The sequence below is a fragment of the Aythya marila genome (genome assembly GCF_965140915.1).
Source record: "Aythya marila genome assembly, chromosome: 7".
Classification (NCBI taxonomy): Eukaryota; Metazoa; Chordata; class Aves; order Anseriformes; family Anatidae; genus Aythya; species Aythya marila.
Genome location: NC_139048.1, coordinates 4,838,262 through 4,854,569, shown reverse-complemented (window position 1 = coordinate 4,854,569; position 16,308 = coordinate 4,838,262). Strand labels below are relative to the sequence as shown.

Genomic DNA, 16,308 nt, shown 5'->3' with positions numbered 1-16,308 from the left:
AGGTGATGGAGCAAGCGACAGGATGGATCCTCTCCAAACCTCAGCCCAGCGCTGGTCCCCTGGCAGCTCCATCACGTTACAGACCTCACGGCCAGGTCCGAAGTAAAGCCACGGTCTGGCTTCGCGTGTCTCCTTGGCCAGGAATTAGAGCCTGACTTGTTGTGCTCACAGCCCTGAGCCAGCAGGCGCTGCCGAGTCCAAGGCTCAGCTACAGCACGGCATTTTGTGAAGGACCTTTCCGGTCTGAAGTGTTCAACTGGGAAAATGTGTGCCCACCTCAATAATTAACTGAACTCACCGTTAGGAATTTGCATGTAAACGTTTATATTTTTTTTAATTTTAGTTTCTCTCATTGGATCTTATTAAATCTACCGGATCGGAGCTGCCACCGCTTTTAAGTGTGACATCTCCTCGTGCAGGTGCCTGTGGTGGAAGGAGTGGGCTGTGCCCTTTGTTTTGAAGCTGAAATGTTTTCCCAAGGCTCCAGGTAGCGCTCCTTTGGCCACTCAGTGGATCACCGACACTAGAGCTGACGGTGCCTCCACCACGGTCTCGCTGCAGTTGTAGCCCGTGTTGTTATTTCACCAATCCTCCCACTCACATTGCTGCAGTCGAGCTGCTTTGGGGGAGATTTTTGCAAGAGAAGAGTTAAATCCTGGCCCCTTTGTAAGCTGGAGTGGCCCAGAGCAGCCTCAGAATAACGTCCGACCCCAGCCTCTTTGTGTGGGGGCTTGGTGTTTGCAATAGATGTACACTTGAAACTTGAGGCAGCCAATGTAGGCATTTTAAAAGTACTCTCTACACTTGTTAAAAACATGCCACAATATTCCCCTTTTCCCCCCTGCAGGACAAACGGTGCCTCAGTTCCCCCTCTTGGCTTCCAGCAAGCTGCTAGGGCTTTACTTTCTCAATGTGGCGGTGGCTTTTCGAAGGAAAGGCTTTTATTTTTATTATTTTCATTGTCTTCCTTTACTCTGTAATAAATAAAATCCAACAGGGAGCTCTTAGGGCATGCAGGAGACCGGCTGGCTGTAGCTCAGCACAGCCACCACGTGCAAAAACTGCTCGGTGACCTCAGCCCGATGGGTGCCCCAAATGCAGCCCTATAATTGTAGGCTGCGGGCTGGTGCTTCCTGCACTCGGCTGCTCTCCTGCAGTGATTAACCATTGCCAAGCTGCTGCCAGAGGACACGCGTTTTCTTTTCATACTGAGGAGCTCACGGGCTGGGGTTTGGGGTGGCCCCAGTGGCTCTGGCACCGAAGTGGAAGCCAGAAATGCCGGAGCTCGGTCCCGGAGTGGGGCGGGGAAGCTGCCTCCTTCCCTGGGGAGCTGGGTGGTGAGCACGAAATGCTGGATGCCTGAAATGAAACAACTTCCAAGCTGTAACTGGCTGGGAAGCGTGTGGCTAAGCGAATTGTGGGCTCACCAGCTTTTCCTGCATTTATTCTGATGCTGTTGGTAAAACCATTTAGATTTAGGTAGTCTCTGGAAACGAACTGTGTGCCTTGTGTTCACCAAGCATCCTTGCTTCTTCTCACACCAGCGGTTTGTGGCGGGTACACCCCATGGCAGAGCCCTACACACACAGCAGCCCAGTTTTTGTGCAGGAAGCAAACCCTGCTGGATTGCCCTTCTTGCAAGCAGGGCAAAAAATACAGGTGGCTATTGAAGGCGTGAGCCTAGCGAGGCCTCCACTGAAACACGACAGAAATGCTGCGGTCGGTGCTTAACAGTTAGCAAATTTTAACATCTCTGTTAAACACATCTGAGCCTGCAGACCTCTGTGCCCCGTCCCGGATCCAAAATTGTCACACAGCTTCAGGCCATGCGTGTCCCCGGGGCTTAACCCCCAGTAGATGGTGATGGGGCTGGCTGCGCTCGCTCCTTGAGGGATTGGAGATCCCGGCACCCCACGGCAGCTGATCCACAGGGCTTGGCACATGGGCTGCTCAGGTTTGTGCCTTTCAGGCTTAGAGATCCTGGTGGCTGATCCCTCGGTGTCGGATTTTGAGCATCCCCTGCCCCGAGGGGCTCCGTGCCCGCAGAAGCCAAACAGTTAAGTGCCCCGATCTCCTCGGATGGAGCGGCGCGGGTGGGGAAGGCTCCCACATTGCCTTGTTTACCTTGGCTGCTCATGATATTCTCCCTCCGTCCCTCATGGACGGTTCCATTTCTGCCAGAGGGATGAGCTCGTTCGCTGCCACGAAAAAAGTGGCCGCGCCGCTCCTTAATCCCCTCCACAGCCCTCCCGATCTGTCCAACTCGCCTCTCACCCAAGGGAAATGCATGCGCAGCGTCCCGGCCACACGTGCATTTGCATTTCAAATCAGCTGAGTCAACACAATGTAATGGTCCTGCCTGGAGGTCCTCAGGGAGCCACAGTAGCTGACAATGTGTGCTTAAAGGGAGGGTCTGCTTTTCTTCTTCTGTTTTTCTTTTTTTTTTTTTTTTTTAATTTTTTTTTTTTTTTATCGTTGTCGAAGGCGGTTTCAATAGCCGGCAGCCCCGGGCTGGAGGCGCTTTGCAGCGTGGCCGCGCGGGGACCGCTGATGTTTAGCAGATGATCAGCCTGTCAGAGCGGCCGGAATTTCATTTTATTTTCTAAACAGCGTTCATCTGGATGGGGGGAAAAAAATATATATATAAATAAATAAATAAATAAAATAACTGGCAACGGTTCAGAGAAGAGAGGCTGCTGCCGAAGTGTTCCTGCTCGGGCTGCCACTGATGCAAGCAGCTGTTCCCATCTGCACTGCAGCACCGCAGCCTCTGCACAGCCGGAGCTCTCGGGGCTTCTCGCTGCAGGGACTGCCGAGGGAGCCGGCCTTGCTCGCGTCCAGCCTCGAGCCCAGGGCACGCTGAGGATGGGAGGCTCGCAGTCGCTGCAGCAGGCACAGCCAGGTAGCCTGATCCGGGAGCCGTCAGAGGCGATGTAAGTCCGCGTTCCCTTCGCTCGCCTTTTCTCCGGGCTGCTGGGCCCTGCGGCCGGGCTGACTTTGCGGCCGCCGCCTTTGTTTGGTGCTAATTGCGTTCAGCTGGGGGCAGCGCCGGGGTTTTGGGGGTTTTGGGGGGCCGTGGCGAGCGAGGTGCCTTTTGTAAGGCTTGCCTCGTCGCAAGGCGCCTCGCTCGGGCCGGCCGCCTGGGTTGGGTGGTGTGGAGCGGTGGCTGCGCACCATATGGTTTGTCTTTTCATGTTTTGGGTGCGTGATCAATCAAACACAATGACCACTTACAGTGAACAAAAAGCCACCCCTTCCCCCTCCTAACCCCACCGGCGCCGTGTTTTCTGCTTAACATGCGCAGCGTGGAGCTGCATTTCTCTGGCTTCTCGGAGATTCCCTCTGCTTTTCTCCGTGCAGATGCTGTTTTTCGGGTCACATCACCCTTGCCAGCATCAGCCCTGTCTTGGCGTTACGGCCTCAGATGAATCAGGAGAGCAAGGTGTCCGTAGATCTCTGCTCACTGAAGGCCAGCTGGGAATGAGATTCATTTGGGGCTTGGAGAGGGAGGGAAAAGCAGGCAATTATCGGGTATTGAGAACGAATTACCACTTTTTCCCCATGGCTACGGCATGTATGGAGGTGCACAAATATGTGTGTGCATGCAGAAATAGCCGACTCATTTCCCAGGTAGAAATAGGGTTTGGTCATTTGTTGGTCGAGGTTTTATCGGTTCACGTAGCTGACAGTCTCTTCTCCCTGACCTCCACCCCAGAGCAGTCAGCTGGCGTGCTGGGGCAGGGACTTTACCTCTGAAAGGGTTTCAGAAGAATTGCTTTGTCCCTTGCTGGCCTTTCAGTCACAGGGATCCCGTTTATCCAACATGTCTGAGCACGGAGTTAATTTCTGATCATCTATTTCAGTAAGTTCCCGTTATATCCACTGGAGCTAACATATAAACCAGCCTCACATAGGTCTTAAAAATATAATGTGGTGGCTGTGATAAGATTTGAGGCATCATTTGTCTGTTTGAGATCAGTGCTTGAGAGTCGAGGGGGAACGATGGAGCAGTACCTGATAGCTCTGCCTCCGATAGGCCTTACAGGTAGGTTTGTGCTCCCTTTTGTCACCTCCCAGCATACCAGCACAGAGCTTGGCTGGATACTGGCTTGTTGGGGTTGGAAGATGCAGGCCTACCAGCATTTCTGCATCCTTTGTTCCCCTGATGTGCAGCTTCACCAATTAAGCTTTTTTTTTTTTTCTACGTAGCTCCCTTGTGCACAGCACCACCACGGCTTCGTACAGCTTCTGTTTAATGGCACACGGGGATGAGCTGATGCCTCCCCGTCTTTAAAGCACTGAAAATTACATTTTTGTCTGCACTAACTGGGTGTATTTTCAATGGTGATCCGAGCACTGGGCAATAAAAGCAACGCAGGTGAAGCAGTGTTGGGTGTGTTTTCCATGCAATTTTCACAGCCTTTTAAGAATTGACTCTGTTGAAGAACGTATCGACCAGGCTATGTGGTTTTTGTCATGGCACTCGAGTGAATGACATTGTCACCTCCTTTGGTGACTCACGTTTGAATATGCTCATCTTCTGCAGTTAGGTTGTGCTGTGGGCTTTGGATGTGAGCCTTTTAGGCCCCGTGTAACCAACGGATACACTTTTAGCACAGACGTCATTCAGTAACTGTTGATATTCTCAGGAAGAGTTGGTGAAAGCTATTACTCATCTTAAATAAATACTGAGAGTCCTCAAATAAATACTCGCGTCCTCTCTTCATTCCAACGAGACACTCTTTAAGGTAAGGCAAGCCAGGAGATGTTTCTTTATCCTTGAGAAAGCGCAGGCCTGGTTTCCCAAAATAAGAATCTCTTTGCAGGATGCCATGGCAATCTGCTCTGAGGTCCTGGTTCATACTCTGAGAACTGTAACTTTACCAAGGGTTTTTTTAATGAGGTTACACTTAACTTGCTTTGCACACCCAAGCGAGTCCCAGGCAGGTTGGGTAAGGGCCTGTGGGGCTGCAGCATCCCGCAGGGGGCATTTTGGGGGTGGGCAGAGGCTGCCTGCCGAATGGTACAGCTTGATAATAAAGGATGTAGCTTCATGACAAAGGCAGTGCCCAGCTGGGTTGGCTGCCCTGGGTTCATTAGGTGAAAGGGGTGTCAATCAGAAGTCATTGCTGGAATTTGGCACCCAAAATTCATTAGCACCAAAAAAGTACGGAGACAATTTCCTTCGGTATCTGCTGTTTTGGGAGTTTCCTGCGAAGTGTCCTAGGGCAGGCCTCTTCACTCAATCTTAGTGAAAGTCCTGAGACCGATGGTAGAATTTGGGCAGAGAAGGGATCTAGGTGAAGGCTTTAGAGGGTGTCCACGATTAGACGTAAAAATATTTGTAATAAAAACAGGGTAAGAGCTGACAGCCCTGGGTGCTCTGCTGTGCGTTATGGATGGTTGGCAGCTCAGTCACTGGCAGTAGGCAATTACCCTTTTATTTAATAAATAATAAAAAAAAAAGGGGGGGGAGAAAAAAGTATATTTTGAATGATAAAAAGGGAAAGCCCAAGGGAGGCCGGTGCCGATAGAAGTTAACTGCAGATGAAAGTGGCGTGGTTCAGAGCTGGCTGTTGACATGATCAGTGCTGTCATGTGCGTTGCAATCTGCAGTAGGCGCCCCGGTGGCCGTGGATTGAGCTAAATGGAGGCTGGGTTTCAATCAGGAGCAGCTGAAGTGAAGGAGGTGGCAGCGTGAGGATGTTTCTGTGCCTGGGGTCGCTCAGGTGCACGCACCCTCACCTCCGGCACCCTGCAAGCGGCTCCTGCTGGGGCCGGGGGCAGCCTTTGGCTCGGCACCCGCTGCTGCCTGCTCGTCCCTGCTTCCCTTTTTAACAGCACTACAGTTCTGTCTCTAGGTAACGCTCTGTCAGCATCAGAAAGCTGGAAGTCTCGGTAGGTGTTTAAATGTTGGTGATTTAGATCTAGCTCTCAGCTCGGTTTATTTTTCCTCTGGTGGAGAGGCTCCTTTCCCCGGGCACGAACCGCACCTCGCTCTGCGGAGCATCACAGCTGCCGTCCTTGCAGCACCTGGATGGGACTGACATTCAGCACACATTTCTTGGCCAGCCAAAGGGCTGGGGCCGTGTTATTGCCTCCCATCAGCTCTACCTGCTGCTTCTGTACCATTTGCATCCCCTGCCCATCCAAGGGGAAAATGACTGGAGGCTGAGCCAGCTCCCGCCGAAGGGAGCGGTGAGATGCCCGCTGACCTCGCTGGGAGCTGGATCGGACTCCGAGAAGGAAATTGAATGTTACTGATGGGTGGTAGCAGGCCAAGCTGCTGCCCTCATGGGTTGTTGTTAGCTGGTTTCGGTGCTGGTTGCTTGAAGGACTGGGCAAAATTTAAGCGAGGTTGGCTCAGGCTGGTGTGAGCTGCTCTGTGCGTGGGTGTGCGTACGGCTGCGCACAGAAGTCGTCTGCATATGCACAAGAAGTGCAGCCCTTGCTGGCTACCAGCTTTTGTGCTTTTCTATCCATAAAACCTAGAGGAACCCACCGTATGGCTCTTAAAAGTCAGAAGGAAACCAGTTTGGTTAAATATTTGCACAGTTTTATAGCCTGAAGTGTAGGGAAGTCACCTCAATGAATAGATACAAGACTGGGAAGTAGATCTTGAAAGCATTGAAGGAGTTTGGGTCTTTGGGAAGGAGGGGAGGCTTCTGTTACTGTAACAGTATTTAGTTCAACTTAATCCCTTCTTGACAGCCAGTCCTGCCTATTGTCAGCTTTCTACATATTTATTATTATTTTTAAAACTCCAATTGACAGCCACCGGTCGGCATCCTCGGCAATGTGGAGAGCACGCTCTACCTGCTGGCTTTGTCTACCAAGTCGGGGAAATTGCTGGGAGACACGGGGGTGTTTTACTTGCGAGAAAACGAACCAGAAGTAACAGGCAAATTCTTCTGTCGAGCTTTCCTGCTTTTTATTCCAGCCTCCCTCATTCGAGCCCAAAGGATCTCGTCTCTGAAGTCAGCGACAGCGCTGCTTTTGATATGAATGGGTACTACATCAACCGCTGCAGCTGTCAGCAGACGCAGGCAGGTCACATGTAGACTTGAAGACAAAATAAAAAGACCCCAGAATGGCTCACCCCTCCATTAGCGAGGCACCCCACACATCTGGCAAATACGTGGATATTATAGGGCTCCCTGGACTAAATGGTGTGCCCTACGCAGTGCGTACTGGGGCTGCTGCCATCCATTATGCATTGTGACACAGAGGGAAACTGGGAAATACGAACTGATGGGAAGCAGTAAAAACGTGAATGAAGAGGCATTCCTGCACGTGCCTGGTGCCTGACACTTCCCTCTGCTTCTGCCTTTTGCTTTGCTTGACCCAGCAGCCAAAGCAGCCGCTTGTTAGATATAAATCAAAGATGCTCTTTGGTACTGGGAGCTTTAGAGGTAACAGGCTGGGTGCTTTTGAGTTTTTCTTACACCAAAATGAGTTCTGTCTGTTAGGGACGTGCTTCCTTTGTTTTAAGACCTTGCGCTGATAGGGAGTTTTTGTATTTGCTAGTGCTTTGGATGCCATCTGTTACCAATAGATACCATTTCCTTATCCATCTCTGATACTTTGTAAGGATTTAGCTTCCTAACAAACTTCTTATGCTGCCCAGTTTTGACTTCCCAGTGGCAAAAGGCAGAGCTTCAACTGGAATTTCAGTGCAGTTGGCGTTTTCTTTGGGGAAGTGGGAATGTCTAAGAAAAAAACTTGGGGTTCCTCTGTGGTAAGAAACAAACGAAAAATGCTATTTTTGCTATGGAAAAGCTTTCTAGAGAAGTAAAAAAATAAAATGTCATTTCCCATTAGCTCCTTAAATGCTTTGAAGCAGCCATCTGAATTTAGTAGCAGCCTGTGGATATCGTGTGTTATACTCCCCGTAACACCAGAGAGTTGGCTCAGTGGAAAAAACTGAATGTTTTTATTTCCATGGGTTCCCATTTCCCACCACAGTTCTGAGATCTCAGAGATTTCTTTTAAGGCACATTTTGGCCCGAGAACCTTCATCAGTGGTGGCATTAAGACAGCACCATCCCTCCTGAGCTCCAGAAACCGAAGAGCAGTTGGCACGGTAGGCTGTTGAAAAACTTCACACATGAAGTGGGCAAATTTGGGGTTGAGAAAGTATGGATCTCTGCCAGAGCCCTCCGGGTAATTGTAGGGCTCTCCTGGATTTACGTTCATCCCTTTCCCTCACTAAGGCTTCCTACAGCTCCGATCCCACAGCTCTGGGGTTGGGTTAAGGAGCTGAGTGGGCGTTTGGGAGCCTCTTGCCTTCCAGGGAGGGGATTGGGGTCATCCCTTCTGTTGGGATGAAAAGGAAAAATTGGGAAAATCTGGGACTTCCCATGGCAAATTTCTTGGGTTTAGATTAAACAGGATCCCTAGAATTATGTGCAAATGAACGAGATAAGGTTTTTCTAAACAAAAGCAGCTTGTTTCTAGGGCTAAATATAGATGAGATTGTATCTGAAATGTAGCAGCAGCTACACTCAGCTCCTGCTTTTGAGTTTTGATCTGCTCCCAGCACGGAAATGTGCGTTTATTGGGCTTGTTAACGGTTCGCTGCCCTCATTAAAAACGAGCCCAGTGTTGTGCTGGGAGAAGGTTTTCCTTGCTAAAGGAGGGGAAGGATGAGTGAGGGATCCGAGCTCCTTTGGGTACCACTGAAGTCCGGACCTTGCCCCTTTAGAGCTGGGCAGCAGAGGTTGGGTGCCGTGGTGTCGCCCAGCCGAGCTAAAGCTCAAGTCAAGGAGAAATCTGCCTGCCAGACCCGTCTGGAGCATCAGCACCCGTCCCACACCCACCTCAAGTCAGAAGGTGAGATAGCTGTTGCCCACCAAGTGTTTTATTACTGCTCCATTGCTCCCTGGCTGTTCGTAGCCCAGAGCAGAGGACAAAAGGTTAGCTCTGCACAGCCACTGGGTGAGACAGGCCCAACATGGGGCACAGCGGCTCTTTGCTCCCCTCTTCCCTGTTGCCAAAAGGATCCCCTGACTCTCCTCTTCTCTATCCTCTTTGTAGTCCTTGCCTCTTTTCTGAAAGGAGCTGCTTTCCCAAATCTCCAGCCGGTCCCTCGGGGATTACAGGTACCACACGTTCACCTCTGCACTTCCCGGTCACTGTTTCATCTCCTGCTGCTGCTTATGGGCTGTGTGGCTGAGCGGAGACATGGCTGGGGAAAGCCTGGTAGGATTGAAGGGGTAGCTGCAATCAGCAAAGCAATTTCAGACGTACGGCTCTGGCTCCCAATGAATTATTGATTATTTTCCCTCGGAGCCCTCGCATGATGCTGTGTAGCGGCGAGCGCAGGCAGCCGGCTTGCTTTCCAAGGATGTAGTTAACAGGATGTTGTTTCCTGGATTAAAACTTCAGAGCTTGCTACTAAAGGCGGGGGAAAGGTATTTGTCATGGGTATTAAATACTTAAACAGCAACTACCAGTCCCTGATCTGTCAGGGTGAATCTCAGAACAAAATACAGCGCTGATAGGGATCGCTGTGCATCAAATGGTGATACCTGTGTTTGTGGGGAGCATTTCACCTTGGATATTGGAGGATCTTCACGGCTTCTTCTCATCCCTTAAGAGATTTACGTATCTGAACATTCAGCAGCCTCTGGTTAATTAGGGACACACGAGGATGTTTGGTGTTGTGATGTCTGAGGGTGAGTGTCTTTAATTAAATGGTATTTCCCTGTTGTTCCTCGGAGAATAAAGCAGCTGCCTGAGAAGAGCGCAGAGATTAAAAGATGTGCAGATCCTTCAGTTCTACGTCCTGTTCCTGCCGAGTGGAGGTTTTCATTATTCAGACTAAAGTCTGTGGAAGGGGAAGGCTGGCCAGCAAGACTGGGAATTCATTTCATTATTCATTTATTGCAGCAGTGTTGAAAACACTCCGTTACGTCTCAGGAAAAGCCATAAAAAGGAAAAAAAAAAAAACTTAATGTGATTTAAATCAATGCAGAGAACTTCTCGCTAATCAGTTAGAAAAATGAGTTAAGTAGTTTGAAGTGCTGCTGTAAGGATGCAATGTTATATCCCTCAATCTTCCCTTTCAGATGTGGCTTCCCACAGCTCGAGACATTTCTTTCTGGTTGCTGCGTGAAAGCAGGAAATGGCTTTGCTGGGGGAGTGCGAGTTTGGCTTCTGCACAGAGTGCTCTTCAAATCGCTGAATAAACAAGCAGGAAAAGCAGGAGAAATAATTCCTTCTCCCCTCCTGGAAAGATTTATGGAGAGATTACTTGTAATGCAATAGGTAAAACACAGAAATCAGCATTAACTTTAAATTAATTGTGTCCTTTTCATCCTTCTCTGCTGCGATTCTAGTCCTGTTCTCCAAATGCAATCATCCTATGAAGAAAAATTACCCTTTTTATAGTAAGCGATTAATTTTTAAGAGATTCATGTTTCTTTTTGTAACCTCTCGTAGAAAACACGTTTCCACACTGACCTGTGTGGTTTGGGTAGCACACGAGGTGTTATTTATTTTCCACGGCTGAAGTCCCATGTCGCGATTTGCAGCCAGGACGTTTTATTTCTATTTTCTCACCTATCTAAAAAAAAAAAAAAAAAAAGGCAGATCCCTACATGTCAGTTCCGTCACTGCTGTCGAGGACATCGAGCTGCAGATCGGATGTGAAGTCACCCGGGAGGGTTAGAGCAGCGGCTGTGAAGATCCGAGCCCTGTTTGAGTGCTCGCACCATGTTTCCGCAGGTGTACATCATTAATGCTTCAGCCAAGCTCTCTGCTTTGTGCCGAGACAACAGAGAGGGCATCACGCCCCGGCTCGCAGCCTGGAGGAGAAGCAAGGAGCTGCACAAAGGAGGGAAGCAGCCCTGGCTGCTCCCGGGGTGATGCACGATGCTCTCCCTCCCCTGTGTCTCTAAATTAAGCCGTGTGCTTGTCAGGGCACATCGCTGATGGGCTGGGAGGCGTCGCCTTCGATGGAGAATTGATTATTTTCCTGGGCAACCATGTTTTGAGTGGGTCTTGTAGGAATATTTATGCTGAAATCAGCTTAAAATCCTTCTCTGGAGAGGAGTGCCAGCCCTGCTTCCTGCACACATCTGTGACAATATGAGTTCCTGGGTAATTGCATTGTGCTAAAGTAGGTCTCTGTCAGTTCAGCAGAATGGGATTTATTTGATAAAACCTCTGGTTTTTTAAGCGAGAACTGCAAGGAATGCTTTGCTGCCGTGTCACAGCTCCAGCCATAAACCGATCACATGGCGTTGTCCTGGTCTTATATGGGCAAATGCCTCTGTCGAGGAAGAAACTGCTGCTGGTTTTGTGCAGTATTGCTTCTGCGACAGGAACCCCTGAAAGCAAAACACAATTCCTATTTAAGTCTTCCAATTCTGCAGTATTCACAAAATTCGCAAAAAAAAAAAAATCACAGAAACCTTTCTTGAAAGAAAAAATACACTTTTTTTTTTTTGTCCTACAATTTAGTCTTTATTAGGACTTTAATGTATCTGTAAGATAGCAGGATAAAGAATGGAAATACCTAGGAAATTGACTTCCTCCCAGTTGAGGGATAACTTCTCTAAAATTATTTTAATTTTTTGTGATTTAAGAAGCCTCTGTTGTACCCATTTTTCACTGAACCATGCCCAGTTTTCAAGTAAAAACAAAAAAGGTCTACAGGGCAGCGGTTAGGGATGTCATAAAGTGAGACTGAAATTACTTTCCAGCTATATAGTCCAAGCTGAAACAATCCTGTGCTGAAATTACAGTTTTGTCTTGATGGTCAGACTTTGCAAGTCGGAAGCCTAAAAAACATTCCTCCAGTGTTGCAAGGCAGGCAAGTAGCTAGGGGCATCATTGTCTTTTCTGGGATGTATGCATACATATACCATACATAAGCCTCATGTTGTACAGCAGGCAGCCTTCCCCCAGAAGGTGAGGTACATCCCTCATACAGATTCAGCCCTAGAAAACTATGAATTCCCATCGATTTCCATCACAGTTGGACACTTTGCATTTTGCTGGAGCAAACCCTGGGAGAACAATGTGCTTGGTTTTCCTCTGCTTTCCTCCTGGGTAACAGGCCTTATTTTATGGGTATGAGTCCTGAGGCTTGGTCCTCATCCTGCGGGTACGAACCGGTAGTGATGCTCTGTGCGTGATTTATTTAATTGTAGGTTGATGATCCTGCTGCTGGATATCCTTAGAGCAGCGTGAGGGAAGTCCATCAATAGTTAATGGCCAGAAACGTGTCCCTAAAGGAACTGTCTTGTAAGTGGAGGCCGGGGACATGTAAGTGACATGTTTGTGCCTCCCCAGCTCCTGACGTGCTCACATCCCACGCTGAGAGCCTTCCCCGTGGGGACAGGGAGGGGAAGGGCAGGTGGCTGTAAGTGGTCCCAATAAGTCACTGACCCTTCAGCTTTGGTCGGCTTGGCTAAGGATGATGGTTTTGCTCTTCTCTGTGTGAAATGCTGTTGGTGCTGTTGGTAGTGTTGAATTATTTCTGAGAAGTTTGGTCATTTTAATGGTGTGTTTTGCTAGAGAGAAGGGAAATACCATTTGTGAGGCGTATGCCTAGCACTGTTTGTGGTGCATTTCAATGCCATGAGTTTAACAGATCCGTGGATGACAGGAAGACTAATTCAGGTACCAAATATTAATAATTAACACTTAACCAAATGAATCTACCGCTGTGTCCGACATGATTTTTGTATGCTGCCATGCCAATTTAATGTTAACATTTAAAATCTGTGATGTTGTTTGTTCCTCAGAGCGGGTAGGTGACAAATGGCCCAGCCAACAAGTACCACGTTAAGAGCAGCTGATTAACGTGGAGCCCTGTGTTGGCCTGGAGTCACCGAGTAGGCAAATACCATACAGAAATGACAGCACAAAGCTGAAACGTTTTTGATATTACTCTAACCTTGTGCTGGGATGAAAAAATTGACCTTTTGTTGTAACATACGATATTCTTGTTTGCTGTGAGTAGGCCCTAGGGTCAGGTAAGGCTGCTGGCCTGAAGTGGTAGCTTGATCTCTGGGAAGGGCTGTACGGTTTGGGCTCTCGTGCTGGTTTGGAGTTATGACCCTGAACAACATTGAAAGTCTGAAGAAAGAAAGGGAGAAAGGAGATGATATGCATCTGCTACCGGGTTGTGTAACTGCAGCATGAAAAATACCACAAGATGAATTATAGAGAGAGTTCGTTATTGAATTTTTTATAAATAGAACAAGAAAAAAGCTCAAATTCAATATGTACCAGTTTAGCAGTCTTCAATTTTTGTTTTCCTCTGAATCAGCACAGATTCACAGCGATAAGCTGTTCGTGCCACAAAGAATTCACAGCCTGGGTGGGTGAGGCAGGCTCGAGGCAGATGCAGAAGTGGATTGACCAAGACCCCGTCCATGCAGCACTTGAGTGGCACAGCTGAGAGTTGGATTGATCTTCAGGCTTGAGACTGCCACTGAAACATGCTGTCTCCGTGTTCTTTTTCTCGTTTTATTTTTTTAAGACCTCTACGGGATAAGATCAATTTAACTGTGAAAAATGGGAGCAGGAAATTTGAGAAGGTTTTATCAGGCTGTTCGCGGTGGAAGAGCTTGACTGAAATTAATGCACATCTCTGAGCGCCTCGCCTCTGTGGCTGTATGGACTTGAAAGCTTGAAGCTGCTGAGTGTCTTTTCAAATCTTTCTATCTCTGGCTTTGCCAGGATAGGATGAGTATATGTGCCCGTTTAAGTAATGTGCAAGACAGATTGACCTCAGCAGTGTACAGCCAGTCCTCCATCCTCGGCTCTGATCTCATCGGAAAACAGACCTGAATTATTCATGCAGCTTTTATGAGGATCATCTCTGAAAGTGATCGATGGAGGTGAGACTACGGAACTCATTCCTCCTTTTTACTTCCAGCGCATCTCCCAGTGGGATTACAGGAATGAAAACCAAAATTCATCTTTAGTACTAAACTGAGCATCTTAAGAAGCTGCTTTTTTTTTTTTTTTTTTTTCTCTTGCTGATTTAGATTCCTCTCACAGTGTATAAATCATTCAGTAAATACTGATGTGAAATTTGTATCCTAACTATGATCTAATAGCTTTTGATGCTTTGGGTTGCCAGGTCTACTGGAATCTGTGCTTTGCCTTTAGGTGGTGCCACAGCTCATGCTTATGAGCTGTATTTGCTCATGGTTTGTACATCACCACAGTGTTTGCTCATTTGGGTCCCTCATTGCACAGCTTTGGGACTCCCAGTCCATCGTGGTGTATGCCAGCTCATCCAGCAGCAGGACCCAAGCATTGGGTGATTCTTGAATGTCCCTCTGGTGACAGATGGGTGTGCACTTGTTCGATTCTCAAGGTCCAGGTTTTGCTGGCAGTCTGCATGGTATGCTTGAGAGACTACAACTAAACTGGGCCAAGCTGCAATAACAAGGCAAGTTTAGAGTCACGTAGGTTGGAAAAGGCCTTCCAGATCATTAAGTCCAACCATCAACCTCACCTATTTATTGTATTTTGTCCAAAGTGCTAAGTTTGGAAGGAAATACACCAGTTTGAATATAGATGGATGGAGGATGTTCAGCTTGGCTGTGACAGAGCTAAGCCCTGAAGCCAGTCTTGATGTTGCTCCTTGTGATTCCACGAGCTGGTGGGGAGCAGCTCCATCCCCTCTCCCAAACAACGAGGAGAGGCACGGCAGGAAATCTCATCCTTGTGTGCTGACTGCTTTCCAGCTGCGGTGACAGAAAGGCTATTTTTCATTCTGAAGTGAAGGACTTAAAATTATAAGTGTCTGTGGTCTACAAAAACGAAGGTAATGTAACTTCTGGGGCTGGATTTCCACAAGGCCAAAGGGGACAAAGAGAAGTCAACCCCGGGAACTGCCTTCAGTTGCTCCAAGCCTCCAGGTGAGAGCGGGAGCACCCCTATGCCGCAACTGGTCCCGTAGGATGGCCATGGTGTTTGGTTCTCCCCAGCTCCTCTCCCTGCCTGTGTGCACTGCACTCACTGCTCACCGGCTGCCTTCCCATTTACTGTTTACTGGCCATCTTTGGAGAGGTGAAAGAGGACTGTGAGAGTACTTCTAGTCATTTTGTAGCTTCTACAATCTAGATTTTTATTTTTTTTTCCCCCATTATATACAAAAAACAAAGGATGCAGATAGAAAGATATGAGATACACTCACACGTCCTTGTAGCCACCCTCGGAAATCAGTGTGAGCTTGCCCTGATAACTTATGTTCCACCCCATAGCTTTTAACTGTTTGGACTCCATGCTTGCAGGCCCATTCTCCCCATTATGAGCCAGGACCAGCAAATGAGTTCTCCATCCCTAAACCCCACATGTCCCATCTCACCCTGCCTCGTCCTCGGCTGGAGCTTCAGGATAATGGTCAGGAGGACAGAAGGGGCTCTTCCCTCCACGAGAGCTGGGTCAGCGCCTGCTGCCGCCTGGCAAGCTCTTCTGCACCAGGGAATTTGCAGCAGCCTTATTTATTTTTCTGTACTTTTCAGAGAAAAGACATTACACATTTCAGCCAGTTCTATTCGTAATTTCCTTTTCACAGGAAATCCTGTTGTTCTGGGAAAATCTTTTGTTACAGTTTGAAAGTACAATTACAGTCTTAAAAATATCCTACGCGGGAGAGACCATCCCGTGTTTTCTCTAAGGAAAACCGACCCAGTTCAGCACAAGTTCTCATTTTCCCAGGAGATACATGATGTAGACCTTGGAGCACAGTCCTGGGCTATGCTCCCAGGCTTTATGCTCTTTGCCACCCTTCAGGTGATGACAACGAACAGTTCCCTGGTGTGGAGCTTCCCTTCCCACCTCCGTGTTAAATACCAAGCTTTGCTATCACGACCGCCCCTCATAACAAACTCGGCTGCATTTGAATTAAGGTTAAGAAAGTTTTTACTGATTACATTGCTGCTTATGGAGGGGTGCAGGTGAAAATTAAAGGTATCAGATCAGAATCTTGCTGAGATTACTGAATATTGGCAAAACGAAGCTGTGCTGAAGCTCAGGCAGTGAGAATCACGTGAAAACACTAGAGGGATGAATTACTTTTAATGTTGTTGGTTTAGATGATAACTTTCTAAGTTTACTTTTATGACAGGAAATATTTCTCTGCAAGAAAAACACCAAATTCTGTTTCTGTTTGGTTCTTCAGCTTTGTTTCCTGAAGCACTTCTGTGGCAGGAGGAGAAAACGTTATGTTGACTAACTACGGTGTAGCTTTATTTCCAGAAGTTCTTTGTCCTTACGTGATTTAGATCTTCACTTATCATTTAGGTTTCCCATCATTTCTTACAGACGTTGCCTTTC

At 48.0% G+C, this 16,308-nt stretch overlaps 1 protein-coding gene across 9 annotated transcripts in view; it reads left to right on the top strand.

Annotated features, from left to right (window-relative positions):
* TACC2 (transforming acidic coiled-coil containing protein 2) overlaps positions 1–16,308 on the top strand; it is a 125,092-nt gene that overhangs the window by 67,218 nt on the left and 41,566 nt on the right. The gene's annotated exons all lie outside the window — the stretch shown is intronic.